Source organism: Haliotis rubra, unplaced genomic scaffold (genome assembly GCF_003918875.1).
Source record: "Haliotis rubra isolate DU_JTF1 unplaced genomic scaffold, ASM391887v1 Scf774, whole genome shotgun sequence".
In the NCBI taxonomy this organism is placed as follows: domain Eukaryota; kingdom Metazoa; phylum Mollusca; class Gastropoda; order Lepetellida; family Haliotidae; genus Haliotis; species Haliotis rubra.
In genome coordinates, this window is record NW_025767495.1 from 337,581 (window position 1) to 354,819 (window position 17,239).

The 17,239-nt window shown below is 38.2% G+C and overlaps 1 protein-coding gene across 3 annotated transcripts in view; it reads left to right on the top strand.

Moving 5' to 3' along the window:
• Positions 1 to 17,239, top strand: part of LOC124260762 — a 279,431-nt gene that overhangs the window by 163,047 nt on the left and 99,145 nt on the right. The window lies entirely within an intron of this gene.

Consider the following 17,239-nt stretch of genomic DNA (forward strand, 5'->3'; position numbering starts at 1 on the left):
CAACATTGCCGCCAAGCATATTGCCACAGCATTTTCAGATTTTTTTTGCAATAAATTGGAGCGGATCAGAGAAACTTTTGCAGATGTCAGCTTTGATGCTGTTGGTGACGAGAATCACATTATGTTACCTGCAGAGGAACCTGTTACTGCGTTCAGACCTTTCACAGAAGATGAACTCTTGAAGTTGATCAAGAAGGCCAAACCTACATCATGTGTCCTTGATCCCATCTGACCAAAGTTCTATTGGACAATGTTGAAATTTTGCTCCCATCTCTTGTGAATATTAGTAAGTAATGCCATAGGAGTAATACCATCACCTTTGAAGGAGGCCATAGTCAAGCCTTTACTCAAAAATCATTCTCTTAGTATCGAAGAACTAAAAAATGTTTTGTCCCGTATCCAATTTGTCATTTGTTTCAAAACTCATTAAGCGAGCAGTTAATGAGACACTCAGAACATCTTAAGACCCAGGGGCAGTGTGGTAGCCTAGTGGTTAAAGTGTTGGCTCGTCATGCCGAAGACCCGGGTTTGAATCCCCACATGGGTACAATGTGTGAAGCCCATTTCTGGTGTTCCCCGCCGTGATGTTGCTGGAATATTGCTAAAAGCAGCGTAAAACCAAACTCAGTCAGTCAGTCTTAAGACCCAACATCTGTATGACTTGTTCCAGTCTGCCTTATAATTGTCCAGGGACCGGTGTCGGTCCGGGTTAGAATGAACTTTCAGTAAACCCATGCTTGTCGTAAGAGGCGACTAACGGGATCTGGTGGTCAGGCTTGCTGTCTTGGTTGACACATGTCATCGGTTCCCAATTGCGCAGATCGATGCTCATGCTGATGATCACTGGATTGTCTGGTCCAGACTTGATTATTTACAGACCGCTGCCACATAAGCTGGAATATTGCTGAGTGCGGCGTAAAACTAAACTCACTTACTAACTATATTGTCAAGGACATCCTCAGAGTCCTGAATGACTTGCGACTAGGCATGGATTTGTATAAAAGTGATTTTGATATCTCTGGAAATGCTTTGATGTGGATCAAGTCCTACATCTCACAATGATCCCAGTGTGTGCTTGTTGATGGCCCCCAGTTGACATGTGGCGTTCCTCAAGGTTCCATCCTTGGTCCGGTGTTGTTTAAGTCATATACAATTTGGTCAAGTGATTGATGCTCACCAGATAAATCGGCATCAATATGCAGATGACTCGCGGGTAATCAGCATCTTTGATCCTGAACCATCCAAGTCAACATCAGCAACAACCAAGACAACACAATGTTGCCAGGACATCAATACATGGATGCTCCAAAACAGACTCAAGACAAAATATAATGTATGCTTGTTGGTTCAAAACTCATCCGGTCTCAAAGTAATTTACACTCTCTCCAGATTGGAAGCGGTCTTATTTTGCTGTCATCATCAGTTAAAGACTTTGGAGTTATCCTTGATCCTGAGCTGGATCTTGAAGGACAAGTCAATCATCTCGTGCAAGTCTGTTCCCTTCAACTGAGTGTGGTAGTTTAGGATATTTTGGGTAAAGTTTTAGTTCTTTTTGGGTTTGGGTTAACCTAACATGGGTTATTAGTGTGTTCTTGGCTATGTTGGTATGCATAGCCAGAACACACCCGTCAGGTCAGTGTGGTCTGCCTGGCATGTGCAGCACATGAACTGCCTGCTTTTAGCCCTATAAAGGGAGTAGCTTCACAGCACTCCTTGTCTTTAGCACACTGGTTCACCAGAGGTTTTTACTTCGGGTGCTTGAGTCCTGGTAATCCAGACCAAGTAGATAGGCTTTTGGGGGGTTATTTTTTTACATTCATTGACTTTTACATAGGAAATTAATGTATACTGGCCACATAAAGAAACTGTGCACACAGAAAATATAAAGATAGGCAGACAGCGTCTTTATGCATAAATAAAGGTGTGAACATAGCAAGTATTTGAGACAATCAAACGCTCATGCAGGTACCAGGCGACGTGACGTCATTGATGGTGGCCAATGGACTTGCAATGTGTTACTGCACTTGCAGCCTGTGCAGCTGCACACAACATGTGAAACTCAGAAATTGATGTCACTGTCGAAAGCTTGATCTTTGGTCATTCAAACATTCACAAATTCACATGAAAAGTCACATGCACATCATGCCAAGATTAACATGTGCTCAACGTCAAGAAGCCATTGGAATGGTTCGAGCAGGCATGAGCCAACAACAGGTGGCAGCACATTTCCAATGCCATCGTAACACGATATCTGCATTGGTCAGGCGTTAGGGAAACAGTAATGAGGTCACCGACCACCCACATTCTGGGCGTCCCTGATTAATGACGCCAAGACAGGACAGATGGATTCGGGTGACTCATATCAGACACAGCTTCCAGACGGCAGTGACCATGTCCCAAACCATTCCCCAGGCCTTCATTTGGAAAATTTGGTAGCCTCTATGCGTCGTCGATGCACTGCTGTGCTTCACGCGCATGATGGTCATACCCGTTATTGACTTTGTGACTTCGACATGTGACCCCCGACTAAACTTTGAACTTCTGACATCATCGTTATGGATATTGTTCATGTTCTTTTGACAAGTTGTTGAGGCCCGATACTTCAGCTTATAAAGTGTCTACATCATGTCGTCTTTTCTGTGTTGTATTCCAAATCTGAAGGAATTTTCTGTGCGCACAGTTTCTTTATGTGGCTAGTATATATATTTTTGGACATAGGCATAGGGTCCGTATTTATCAAACAACTAAGTTTTGACTTATGAAAAAACTTAAGTTTCTTAGAATTGACTTAGCCAAGTTGGTATTCACAAAGGGGCTTAGTCTGAAACTTAGCCAGCAAAAACTCGATTTCGAAGTCGATTTCGCCGAACGCGATCTCGTGGTTGCTTGGGACGATCCCGGTTATTTTTAGCCTACCAGTGGAACTCTTTTTACTGAGAGACAGAAAAACATCATTGCGGAGAAATTCCCAAACAGCGCAGACGATAGGCGAATAGGCATCGAATAGATACCATGGCGGACGAAACAAAGAAGAGGCTGCCTAATTTCTGTTGCTAGCTGAGCTAGTTGCAGCCAACAGAGTGGTGCTTGAGGGCAAGTTTGGGCCTGGCATCACCTTCATGAAGCGACAGGAGGCATGGCAGGTATGTGTTTAAGTTTCGCGGTAGTGAATGTTCTAACAAATTCGCTTCATTTAACGTGGCTGATAAAATTACATTTACATACACATGTCGTGGTCAATTGTTGCTTTTTAGTTTGATACTAATTCTCGTAGGACTTTTGGTACAAATTGCAAAATCCTATACGTCATTTTACTGGCAATTGTGGCATACTAAAATTACAATATCAGGAAAGAAGGAAATATTTTGGAAATGGATACATATCTCTATTTTCAGTTATTGTCTAAATAAGAGCATACATGCACTTGATAATTAGTTCACATGTAAAAGGTCAAGTTTTTATACACTGATTAAATAGGGGCGGTGGGGTAGCCTAGTGGTTCAAGCGTTGGCTCGTCACGCCAAAGCCACGGGTTCGAATCCCCACATGGGTACAATGTGTGAAGCCCGTTTCTGGTGTCCCCCGCCGTGATGTTGCTGGAATATTGCTAAAAGCGGCGTAAAACCAAACTCAGTCAGTCAGTCAGGCACTGATTAAATATCCTTATGTAATTTGATGGGATTTTTCCCCATTTGATTTATTCTGTTTACATTGTAGATGATTACAGACACCCTCAATTCAAGTCTGACCCCCAAGATGATCAGGGATGAGGTGTTAAGAAATGGAAGAACAGCAAACCATTGCCACTGGTAAACATGATTATCGTTACAGTATTATTATTAGTTATCAAAATATAATTATCATAAAAGGTTATATAAATGATGAGATAAATATCAGAAAGTGGAAAAAAGACCTACATTGTAAGTTCTTGTATATACTGAATATTTTCTACCAACATAAACCTATGATTACACAATGCCATTAAGAAAGTGGTCAAATGTAACATATGTTATATTTGGGATTACACTTTCTTAGTAAAGTACAGATTCTAGTAAGGTTGTTGGGTTGAGTTCCATCCAGGACTCAAACCCACGCCCTCAGAGTCAGGCACCTTATTGCCAGCTGAGCGGGTTAGGCGGTTGACTTTGTATGCTGGCGATTAGGTGCCTGACTGAGGGCATGGGGTGGAACCCGGATGGGGCTCAAGCAAATAAAAGTACTAGAATCTGTACTTTACTAAGAAAGTGTAATCCCAAATACAACTTATGTCACAACATAAACCTACTCTATTCCAGTGTTTCAGGGTAAAGTGAGTACTTACCTCTAGTAGTGGTCCGATAAATTGAAATGATCGAAGATTGGTCGCAATGACAAAATGACCAAGCAATCGATCATGTTTTCTCATAATCGAACCCAAACAATTTTGGAACACTTGTTTGCATTAACAATATTTTTCACAAGGCTGGTTTTGTCTGTTACGTTTCATAAGCACTACAAGCTTGTTCCAAGTCATGAATGAATTTATCTTAAGACTCTAGAAAATTTATGTTCCAAACATACTGGTCATCCTTTAAAGATGTGAAATTTGCAAATGCACTTTGTGCAATTTGCAAAAATCCGAAAGAACTACATGTTCTGTCGTTATTTTTTGGGAGGGACAACTTAAGTCTTACAGGTATCTCGGACTCATGTGATTTCACTGCCCTGCAACTGCTTGATGCCATCACTTCAAGAGAAAGGTACATGCAATATCCAATCTGTTTTATACAGCACTGCAATATTTTTTCTCAAAATGACCTCACATTTTATTATCAAATGCTGACTTGCCACATTAGATGTAGTTTGTGTGAGGTCAATCAGTACACTGATCACAGGTACCAATTAGGCCCCAATTGGAGTAAGCTGACAACCTCTACATGGATGGAACTTAGGCCCCAATTAGTGTAAGGTTCAGCTATCTGAAAATACTGAACTTACTCAGGCATTCACTGTTGTTAAGCAAACAACACTCAGCATGTGTCACTTAGTACTTCATCTTGCCCTGTATTAATTACATGACATCGTAAAGTTTTAGGGAAATTATTATTTATGATTAAAATACATTCTTTCCCAATCTGCCTGTCAGGGTCACTTGGTTTGAAATGACTGCTATGACTCTGTATGAACATAAAACACAAGGCTGAGGATGCGAAAATAATATATGTTTCATTCTGTTATATATTTTACAAATCATGATTCATCTATTGTAGCCCAATCATGGTCAGCGACGAGGTCCAGGACATGGTAAATGCATACCACCTGCCAGAGCCAGCATCAGCCTTCTGTGGAGGCATTGCAGAAAGAAAACCTAGAATTAGAGATTGAATGTTTGAAATTAAAACGAGAGTACCTTACAAAAAGAATTAATAAACTAGAAGAATAGATTGTACAGGCAATATTGACAGTATAGGGTGATCTGAATAAACACTGCAAGCATTAGATGTCTTGCAATTAGGAATATGAAATTAATAATCACTGCATTTCTCTGACTACCATGATAGACTTTAAAAATACATACATTAAAAGAAGCTGATTACAAACTGTTCCCTGTATCTGGCTCCTGTTTCTGTGGAAGCAATAGCTGGCAGACCATGCATTTGTGCCCTCAGCTGTCCAGGTTGACTGTTTCCACTTGTAAGCTGGCATTGGGACATTCCTGTCCTTGCTGATGTTGTGCAGCACTGCACAGGCAATTATTACCTAGGTAAATATTCAAAAAACATGATGTACGTATACTGGTCAAGAAATTTCTGTCAATTTAATTAAAAAGTATGATGTAGAAGACTTATTGTTACATGTATTTGACCAAGAAATATTTAGTATTGATACTCTATTTTAATTGATGTTCATTTCTCATCAAATAACAGTATTATGTAATGTTGGTGAGAAAATCTTCCATGGACCTTATTTTAGTTGAATACCTAACAACTGGTATTCATCAATTAATGTGGCCTTTATCTAAAAAAAGTTATTTTTTCAAAACTAATTTTTCTGGCATCATTATCTTTCCATGAATGCGTTTCACATCTAATAATTTGTTGGTAAAATTCCTACCCTTACTAATCTGACTATTTGATCCTGGCCATCTTTATACTTTAATTTAGTAGCTGTACAGAAAATGCCACTATTCAGATATTTGAATTTGTTTTTTAAATTTCACAAAACATTTCATGTAAAATGTTCCTCTCTAAGGTTCATAAACCTAAGGTCACACAGTACAAGTATACTCATAGTTGCTTGTCTAAACTTCATAAAGGTGATTCTTCTTAAATATGATTATTGAGATAACTAATTTTTATTACAGTTCAACTTTATATAACAATAAATATCTGTCAATATTGAGTGAGGTCCTATTGACAGTAAGATCACATATTTCTGACTTGTCCATCTTGTTTATGTTTGGACTGACTGAAAAAGTATAGACAGTGTTACATTCATATTTGAGATTTGTTAATGTCTTCATAAGATAAAAGTTATTGTTTATCTTATTAATTGTTTTGGTTTCTTTATCTACCTGATGCATATTAACTCCTTAGAGTATTATTGGGGAAAATATATATGTGTATTTAAATTTTATTAAAATTATTACTTTTGTTACTTCAGTGGAGTCCATAGGAAAACATGTAACGCTATGCCTTGCAAGCCTTCTGTGGGGAATGTCTGATTTCCCTATGTAGTACATGAAACCGCCGCTTCAGTTGTCCAATTCCTCTTTCCACACAGTTTCTTGTTTTTTTATGTGATCTGAAAATTTGCAACAAATACAACTAGATGATCATATAATATTTATGAGTGGTATTTAATCAAAATGGAGATATCATTTACACTTTATTTGCCCACATGCATTGTTTCATTGATAAGTCACCTAAGATGCATTTACGACAAAAGAAGTAGACATTGTACGTCATGTTGCCCTAATAATGCATTTATTGGAATATGTGAGGCAGCCATTTTGTTTCACATGATTTAAGTCAAAACAAGTTGATTAAAGCCTAGCAAAGTGAGTCTTAATAGTTAAGTAAAAACTATGACAAAACTTAAGTCTAAGTCTGTTGATAAATATGACATAAGTTTTACCACGAAACTTAAGTCGAAACAATGAGAAAAATGAGTTTTTTAACTGACTTAAGTATTTTTTAATGACTTAAGTTGTTTGATGAATACGGCCACAGAGACATGTCTCATTAGGGGTTAGGTTGTTAGGTATAGGTTAGGTTGTTAGGTTAGGTTAGGTTTAGGGAGTGAGAATTTCACTGTACAGTCAAATCCCGATGAGTCGAATGCCGGTGTCTCGAATATTATGCATAACTCGAAGTACCTGTCGGTCCCGACCATTCCCTGTTATAGTTGTCATTATTTGAATACCGGTTACACGAATTCGACTCATAAATACACAAGATGACTCGAGAAGAAAATTTGGTCTCATGAGATCCAAACAACAGCAATCTTGTATACATAAGCCGAAGTCAGTCAATGAGAAGTTGATTGGTTGATTTGTGTAGCAAACTGATCCAATTAACAAACCAGCGCGGCTCACACCTTTCCTCCTTTGACGGGTGAGTTCAAAAGGCAGAATAGTGATTTTACGGAAATCACTGTATGTGCTAATCAGACTGGAACTGATAAGGTGCCCCTATTAGTGATAGGGAAATCATTAGATAAACAAATGCTTAGGCGGAGGAATTAGGACTGGGTCATCTTTTTTTCTACCCTCATAGACATACCTATGTCTCGAATACATCGATAAGTCGAATTTATTACTTGGTCCCAAGATATTTGACTCATCGGGATTTGACTGTATTAAGTTTTGTTAATAAATTATTTAGTTTCTCTTTTTAGGGCTCCTTGCCTCCAGGCAGGAGACCTATTGAAATTGTTTGGATTATTATTATTTATTATTCCGCCGTATTTTGTACCAAACATAGCCCCTAAACCAGAGCTCAGAATCGCTTCACCAGGGTGCCCACAACGCTGAAGTTGATTGTGCCAAAAACTCAGGACTCTAGGCCCAATAGCAAAGGGCAGATAATTCAAAATTAATTCAAAAATTTCAATTTCCAAAGCAATAATCTCCGAAACTACATGTCCAATCACTACCAAATGTCTGGGGCAGCTCTGGAATCCAATTACCTTCAATTTCAACTGCAGGACCATGGGCCTAAGAGGCACCGTTTGGCCGCCATATTGGATTGAAGGAAATTTGACGTTTTTGACGGGTAGGCATTTCCGCAATCCATAACTCAGAATGTATGATGTCTAGAACTTTGCACATTTGCACATATAGAGCATATACCTCAAATATGAATAACCTAAAGCTATGTTGCGATACATTGATTACTTACGGATATCTAGATTTTTGCTTTTGTTGTTTATTTTTTACTAAAATGTATCTTTAAAACATTACAGAGTCATTACTATTTCAACTATGCAGCTAGAATCTGGAAATATGTAGTAACTTGGTTTGTTAAACATTTTTTGTTCTTTGGTGCATGTCAAAATGTGAATCGTTTAGTGGCCATATTGGATTTTGTCAGATTCTAATGATACTACTTTATAAACAGCATAGTTGCTCAGGATCTTCACAGAAAGTAGTCAAAATTGGCACTATGCATCAACGTAGGATGCTTAATATTTCGTGTTCTTACATGCATATAAAAAATGTCATCGTTTGGTGGCCATATTGGATTGAAAATTGAGGAAATGCATAATTTGCCAAAAACGGCATAAAACACCATAGAACTCCACTACTATTGACCAAATAGCTTCCATATTTGGTATGTGACTTAGTCATGAGATTCTGATCATTTTTGGGTCAGGGGTCAAAGTCGGTATCTGTAGTTGTTTTGCCGCCATCTTGGATTGAAGTTTTTTGCTTTTCAGGGTTGCCATGGCAACAAAAGTTGATATCCAAATGACTTGAATTTCACAGCATCATGAGGCACAGTCAAGAGAATGTTGTCTGCAAAATCTCAGTTCTGTATGTGTGATAGGTCCGGAGAAAATATGTATACAGTTTTTTGACGGAGAGACATGCAGACAGACGGCAGACATGTTTGTCACCAAATCTGACCTGCGCATATGATACATTAGGTCTGGGCAAAGCAGAAACACCAATTCCATTCAGCATAGAGGCAATAACAGCGGTGCCTTAACTCGCCAGAAAAAGTACTGTTTCTTGTGACAGACCGGTCAAATGACCTTGACCCCATGACCTTGGTGACCTTGACCATTAAAAAGGTTTTTTGACTTACTATCAAGTCCAGGGGTCAAAACCCCCGAAAAACTAAAAAATAACGATTTTGTAATTAGGGCTCCTTGCCTCCAGGCAGGAGACCTATTGAAATTGTTCGGATTATTATTATTTATTATTCCGCCGTATTTTGTACCAAACATAGCTCCTAAACCAGAGCTCAGAATCGCTTCCCAAAAATCACCAGGGTGCCCACAACGCTGAAGTTGATTGTGCCAAAAACTCAGGACTCTAGGCCCAATAGCAAAGGGCAGATAATTCAAAATTAATTCAAAAATTTCAATTTCCAAAGCAATAATCTCCGAAACTACATGTCCAATCACTACAAAATTTCTGGGGCAATTTCAACTGTAGGAACCATGGGGCTAAAAGGGACTGTTTGGCCACCATATTGGATTGAAGGAAATTTGACGTTTTTGACGGGTAGGCGTTTGTCTGCATCGGATAGCTGAGATCATGCTGATTCCAGAACACTAGTCGTTTGGATTGAAGTAGACACAAGGACAGCGGAGCTACAGACTGTTAAAGAGGGAACTTGTTCTTCTCCTGAACTATTTGAAAGGTACATGACCCTGTGACCCCCAGTTGCATTTTAACGATCCGTTCGTGTCAAAAACATGTTCTAGGTGTGTTTTTGACGATTTCTAGCTCTCAAATACACTTTAAACACCTGTAAGTCTGAAACCAGTCATCTGATTTTTACCAAAATTGGCCTGTATGTGTAAGCTATGAGCCCCAATTATACATACCAATTGCAGTAATACAGCCTCAAAGTCAACTGGGGAATAAGCCAAATTCTATTTTGTTCACAAAAGTTGCTATCTTCATTAGTTCTATACAGAACACAATGAAAGTTTGCAATATGTATCTCAAACATTTGCTGATTATATTTTCTTCATGGTGCATGTTAAAGTATCACCGTTTGGTTGCTAGATACATATCTTTTGCTAGCGGCAATTGAGCTAGATGAAGGAAGCGCCATGAGGATCTACCAACACCTCCACTCGCTGGCTTTCCAGTGCCCAAAGAGCAATGCACTTTTTGTAACAATTGGGTCTTCTGCTGTTTGTATATGGATTTTCTAAACTTCACATGTACCTGTATCCAGGTGTAAGGTGTACCTCCAGTATATGCACTTGCTCTTGATTCACAAGTTCAGTTGCGACAGCCGAGAGTAACAGTGTAATGGATACTGATACAGTCGATATTGAATATTCTTTTGCGCTGATGTTCAATACTTAATATAAGGAGCCATCCACAAAATATCTGAAATGTTCACATTAACTGCATTTCAATGGACAAGGATCTGGTGGAAAATATAACAATGATATTGATATTTGATCACCGGAAAGGTATGTTTAGTTGTTAATTTAATGACGTACGTTTAAATTCACATGTAATGTGAATCATTCAGTTAAGGCCACCAAATTTTCTGGGGGGGGTTTCTGACTGATTGAACAAAGGTTTCATCTGCTTTGCAATTCATGTTTCCCAAGTAGTATTTTTAAATCTATGAAAATAAGTTTGTAGTGAATTAATCTAAACTTACAGAACTTCCAGTACTACCAGTTGAAGAGCATTCAACTACCAGTGATATGACCCATATTAACTGAAGCCATTAAGTGAGAGATACAAATGGCTAGATTTTATTAAAGCCAAGGTGCCCTTATCGCTGCTCGCAGCTATATTCTATATTGTTATTTTATTACCAGCAATGAGGCCTGATTCATAGGGCCTACTTGAAGTTAGCTACTTTACCATCATCACATAAAAAAGTACACAACACAAGGTCCTATACCCTACACTAGCCAACTGTCACTGGGCAGAGAAGCCTATTACGTGAGAAATATAGGAGCAATATGAAATTATCTGACTAAAAAATCAACATTAATCCTAGTTCTGTCCCTTGTAATGTCTAGATTAGACAACAGTTTACTTGCTGCAGGTGCCAGTTTCAAAACTACAATGGATCCAGAACACTTGTGCAAGATGAGTAGTTACTCTGTCCAAATTCAAGCCATATCACACCTGTGCTTCAGGATTTGCACTGGTTTTCTGTCCGTCAAGAATTGCTTTTAAAGTTCTGTGCATCATCTATAACTGTAATTGGTGCTGCTCCTGACTATCTCTGTGAACTAGACCAGCTGTACTCAACAGCAATATCTCTCAGATCCGTTTCACAGAACCTCTAGTGTGTACCCAGAGTCAAGACCCTCAGGTATGGCCAAAGATTGTTTGTGTTCTATTCAGCCATGGAATGGAACAGCCTTCCCCATAATCTTAGAACTGCACAATCCTATTCAGCATTCATACTATATGTGAAAGCCTATCTCTGTTCCAAAACGTATTTTAATCCTGTGCTGTGTGATGTTAAATATTGGGCACTTCGAGCATGCATTATGCATGGAGAAATGCACATGACAAATGGACTATTTATTTTGTTAAAACTTCTTCCAGTTTCCTCACACATCAGCCAGAATGTAGCCATGTTGAAATTACTTGAAAGTCAACCTGAGCAACACTGAGGTCGGATCGGACCAATCTTAAATTTTCATGCTAACCAATTCTACCTCAGTGTAGGGTGGAATCGTTCAATGGGAAGTTAACCTAAGCAAAAACATATATACTCATGGTAAAAAGTTAAGCAATGCCCATACCGGTATGTTGATAAATGATGACACAAATAGGATTTAGTTTAGCTGGATGGAGACTTTGGCATGCTTGATTTTTGTATCCTACACGAAGGAAATGACAATGAAACTGAAGTATGAGACAAAAGACATTTACTAACGTGATGGTGTTTATTGAGAGCAAAACAAAATGTAAGTGATAAACAACAAATTTCATCACTGTAAATGTTTGGAAGGAATAGAGAGAAATGGTGCAAGGAACAAACAGTTGAATGTCTCTAGTACTGTTTTAGAGTACAGGAAGCAATCAGTATTCAGTGTATCCTTTTCTGTGTTTGATGACAGATGCACACCAATTGGACATTGACCGAACCAACCTTTTAAGACATTGCGTTGGCAAATTGTTCCATTCATGGACTATCGCGTTTCTGAGCTGATTCAAGTTGTCAACAGGATTGTCACGTCTGGTAATATTGCGGCCAATCTCATCCCAAACATGTTCGATGGGGTTTAGGTCTGGACTGACACTGGGCCATTCCAAAGATTCAATTCCAAGTTGATTTTTGGCATCCTGTACAATGCCTGCACAGTGATGATGTGCATTGTCGTCTTGGAGGATTAAAGGAGAATACGCGTGAATTGCAATAATTTGCTGGGTGAAAGATAAAGTCATCAGAAACATATTCCCAAATTTTCAATTAAAAATTATGTATAATTATGTTTTAATCGCGAAAACAGTTTCTGTAAATCTCAACTTCAGCCATTATGCATATTTTGCTTGAACCTATGTGACCTTACCGTTCGTGACGTCAAATGTGCCTGGAGTCCGCCATATTGCCTAAGGACCAAGAGCTACAGTAGTACAAATCATGTTGTTTCTGTCGTTTTTGTAAATGGTACGATGGTGTATTCTGTTGCCTGGGGATGCACAGAATCATCGAACAATGGAAAGCCACCATTTCTTACGTTTTCCAAGTAAAGAGACAGACTTAGGCAGGAAAAATGGTCCGATCATTCCTAGTCAGATGCATATGAAAGAGACAAGCACACATGGGGCATACAAATCCCAAAGCTAGGCTGAAGAAGGAAGAAGTACCCACGAGATTCATTTATACTCCATCATTCCATGTTACAGCTTACTGTCAGTGGTATTTTTATGAGTTTACTGATGGAACATTTATCAGAAATATTACTTCTTAATAACTTTTATATGAAGAACATAATATCAAAGTTGACAATAACTATGCATTTACGGCATATATTTAATCATTTTGAAATAAATTTGACCAAATTAGAATGAATAACCAAATTTGCTAGGGCATTTTGTAGCTGGGGCAGTTCCACTGGTACCCATGTGATAGATATCAAAATCAGTAAGAGATGTCACATGAGCTTGAAAATGTTTCGCTATGACGTTCTTTTCGGTTTGGAGCCCTAAATGCTGCAGACTACCCGAAACATTGCCGAATACAACGGCAAATCATGAAGTATTTGTTACTTTCATTGTTTTCCATTTTGTCTAATTACGCATGTTGGCATCAGACTCGCTATTTGTCAGTAGTGTGTGCCGTGAAAGTTGTTCTGTGTTCACATTGGCTGACAAGATGGCCGAGTACCATAACTATTTCCATAACCAAACACTGGGGAAACATACATTGTCCTGACAAGTATTTTATAATTTACCAGTTTTCAGGGAATAACTTATCTGCGTCGCGAATATTATCTCTGCCCGACCAGGCTGGAATTTTGTGTGGAGACTTGCTACGTTATTAATGAGAACTAGGGTCCTAATTTTTTTTTCAACAAAATAACTCATTTGACACAAAAGGAACTGCAATCACATTGCCAAAAACTTAATTCTTAGGGACTGGTCATATACTTATAGGGGTGGGTTTGCTGGTTGGAACTGTATCACATTTTGCTGTCAAATAGTATTTTTGTTAAATGATATGGTATATTTTAAAATTTATTTTGAACTCAAGCAGTGCCTCCATTTTGTTTGATTCTTCTTCTTCATCTTCACTGGAAGATTGTCTTGCAAGATGTAAAATCAGATCGTATTGATACGGTCTAACATCAATTTCAGAAATGACATCAGGAACACCTTTTACTGCTTCAGAATCCATGGACACTGTTAAAGAACAAACAAATTTTGTTTTTTCTTACTCTTTTAACTATTACATATGAAAGATTTGTGGTTAGACTTATGTGGAACACCAAATTCATTCTTAAAAAACTTGTGGTTAATTAATACTGAGCGATTAAAAGTTGCCAAAAAGTCGCCTGCTTCACTCTCGCCCGCCAACGAAACCACAGACAGGTTACGTAACACTGCAGTGACGTCATATGAGGAACGATTTTCAGTTAGTTGTATAGAAAGTGTGTAGCACGCTCATCATTTTGATGATTTCTCGACATCAACGATGACATGCAGAATCGTTGCTTTGTCGTCAATTGCTCCTAGGGGTCGGGTGATGGTGTCACCATGCACAGATTTCCACAGGACCCCGCAGTTCGTGCTAAATGGGTTATGTTTGTGAGTGCGAAGCGAGCGTTGTGGAAGCCTGAAACAATATCTTACTTGTGTTCAGATCGCTTCACGGAAGTTAAAGAATCAAAACTACTTACTAGTTGTAGCAAAATATGTATATGATTGATGACCATAAAGATTTTCCATGACACAACTTGTAACATAACGATTTCTTCCTCGAAGTGAGGTTGTGGTCGAAGTAACAATAATATTGTAAGTAGTATTATATTGACACCCACCTCGCTGCCACGAGAGAAATTGTTATAAGCTATGTCATGCAAAATCCTATTGGCCATCAATCAAATGCATATTTTACTACCAGTAGAAAGTAGTTTTGATTTTGTAACTCGGTGAAAACAAACCTAAATAGCATTTATCCTCAGACTGGCGGATGTTCGCGAAAATCGTAAAGTGACGGGCTAAAGTCTGTTAGAATTAATGAGATTATGGTTTGTTTTCATCAAGTTAGAAAATCAAAACTACTTTCTACTCGTAGTTAAATATGTATTGGAATCTTATCCAAAATGATTTTGCATGACACAACTTATAACATAACGATTTCTTCCATGGAAGCGAGGTTGGGGTCGAAGTCACAATACTGCGCGATAAATGTCTTGCTACATTCACATGGTTAACGTCCTCTCACCAGTATGTAGATACTTGTCAATGTACGTCTATATGTTTGGTCTTATAATCCTAATTAGTTTATTATCATAGTTGTATGCATTTTGAAACTTAATAAAAAGCAGACGATCTGCTGATACTAATAGTGAATTTATAACAGAACTGTAATATCTAGAAATTTTATAGTTTGCCAATGTGAATCATAATTCGCACACACACCCTAGTGTATGTTGTCTGTCTCATTACACTTCACGGCAAAAACAATGATTCTGTTGAATGCTATGACAAATGAATAAAAACAAAATGCAAATATTAAAATTAAAACAGATTAAAGTTATAGGAACAATGTCAGGCTATTACCTTGTTCGAGGAATGTATCCATCAATATCCACAAAAACGGGTGATATGCCATTCATCTGCAGCTGTTCCAAGTGATGTGTCTTTTAACAGTTTAATATCCGAAAAAGTGATAAATCTTTTCAGGTATTTCACATTGGTGTATAGTCTCATTGGTCACCCAAGATAGCACACCTGGCAACTAATTGCATAATGTCCGCCTTTTCTTTAAGAACAGTAATTTAGTTAGCCAATAATGGGCAATCAATCAATGTATTGGCGGTTAATCCTTTGAAAGATGGACATTGTTTTTACGCAGACACCGACATGACATGAGTGTATTCAGTATAGATTAGTAAATCTACATACATAAACACTACCTTTTGACAAATCCGCTGTGTAAGATAAAAGTAATTAATCAATCAGCGTGTTATCGGTTGATCCTTTGATCGATGTTTATAATGATGAATATTTACTCCAGACACAAGAAATGCCAAATGGGAACTTTTGTCGGGTTATCTATTATACCTGTTATAAATTCATTAACTGACCATCAAGTGAATGATGACAAATAAATGTGTAGGTTTATACCACCTAACACGGTTACAACAAGGGAGTATTAATTGCTGTATTGCATGTGAAAACTTATGGGCCGATTTTTACATGACATGACATGATTAAATATCGAGGTAAAAAAACACAGAAATGGGATCAATTTGGATCAGTCATTATACAAATAAGGCCTAACGACATCAAGCGATTTTGACAGAATCGTCTATGAAAACAAGTTGTAACTCGGAAACTAGGCAAAGCAGGAGACAAAATTAAATGACAGTAGATTGTAAGAACATATAGCTTTCATTTTCCCCAACAGCTGTCACGATTTCAGGTTCATACTTGCTTGTGGTGTCTTCTTGCCCTCAAACCACTGGAAACGAGACATTTGTTCACCGTTTCCCGAGAAATGTTTCCACCAGTCACTTGTTGCCATTGTTGACGGAGTTGATTTGCTGACATGAAGGGATTTCTTCGAGCCAAGACAGTAGATAACGGTCTTCCCTGGCAGTGGTCTTCCTTGGACAACCAGATCTGGGTCTATCATCATGTCTATGTTTCTGTACTTTGAAAGTAGCCTGATCACCACACTGTAATGGAGGTTAACAGCAGCTCCAATTTGACGTAAGGACATACCAGCATCACGCATCCAACAATTTTCCACCTAACAGCTGACGTGACACAAGTTCGAGCCATTCTGATGTTTCTGAATATCACTTTCCATTTCAAATTACAAGTGACAAAACCATGTAAAATGGCGGTGGCTCAAACGTGATGCAAACACATGGAAATCTCGTGCATGATCGTGAACATTGTGCATGTTTCGTGGAGAGTAATTGATGGTGCTACATTTCAGTAACAATTGTTTGGCTCAACAAAACACATTTCGTCAGTTATTCATCATAATATACAGGTGTTGCTTAAATTTTTACCATGAGTAGTTAAATCTTAAGGAGATAAGGTAATCTTAGAGCTGATTTTTTTGGGGTACAACGGCACCCTGGGCTCTATGAACAGGACCACAGAGCACCACAACTACCACTCTTTTGTATGGAATCATCCATCTACTACATCATTCTCCATGTTTCAGAGAGGGAATGCTGCACCAAATAACATGGACTTTTTTTTATATAACAGTATATACATGAAATATTCTGTCAAAAAAAAAAGGTAGAAAATTTGAAAATATGTGATGGAGTTTTGCTGATATTCAGACAAAATTAATATTTCATGTTGGAGAAGGTAGTGCGACACCATGTTTAAAACAACACTCCT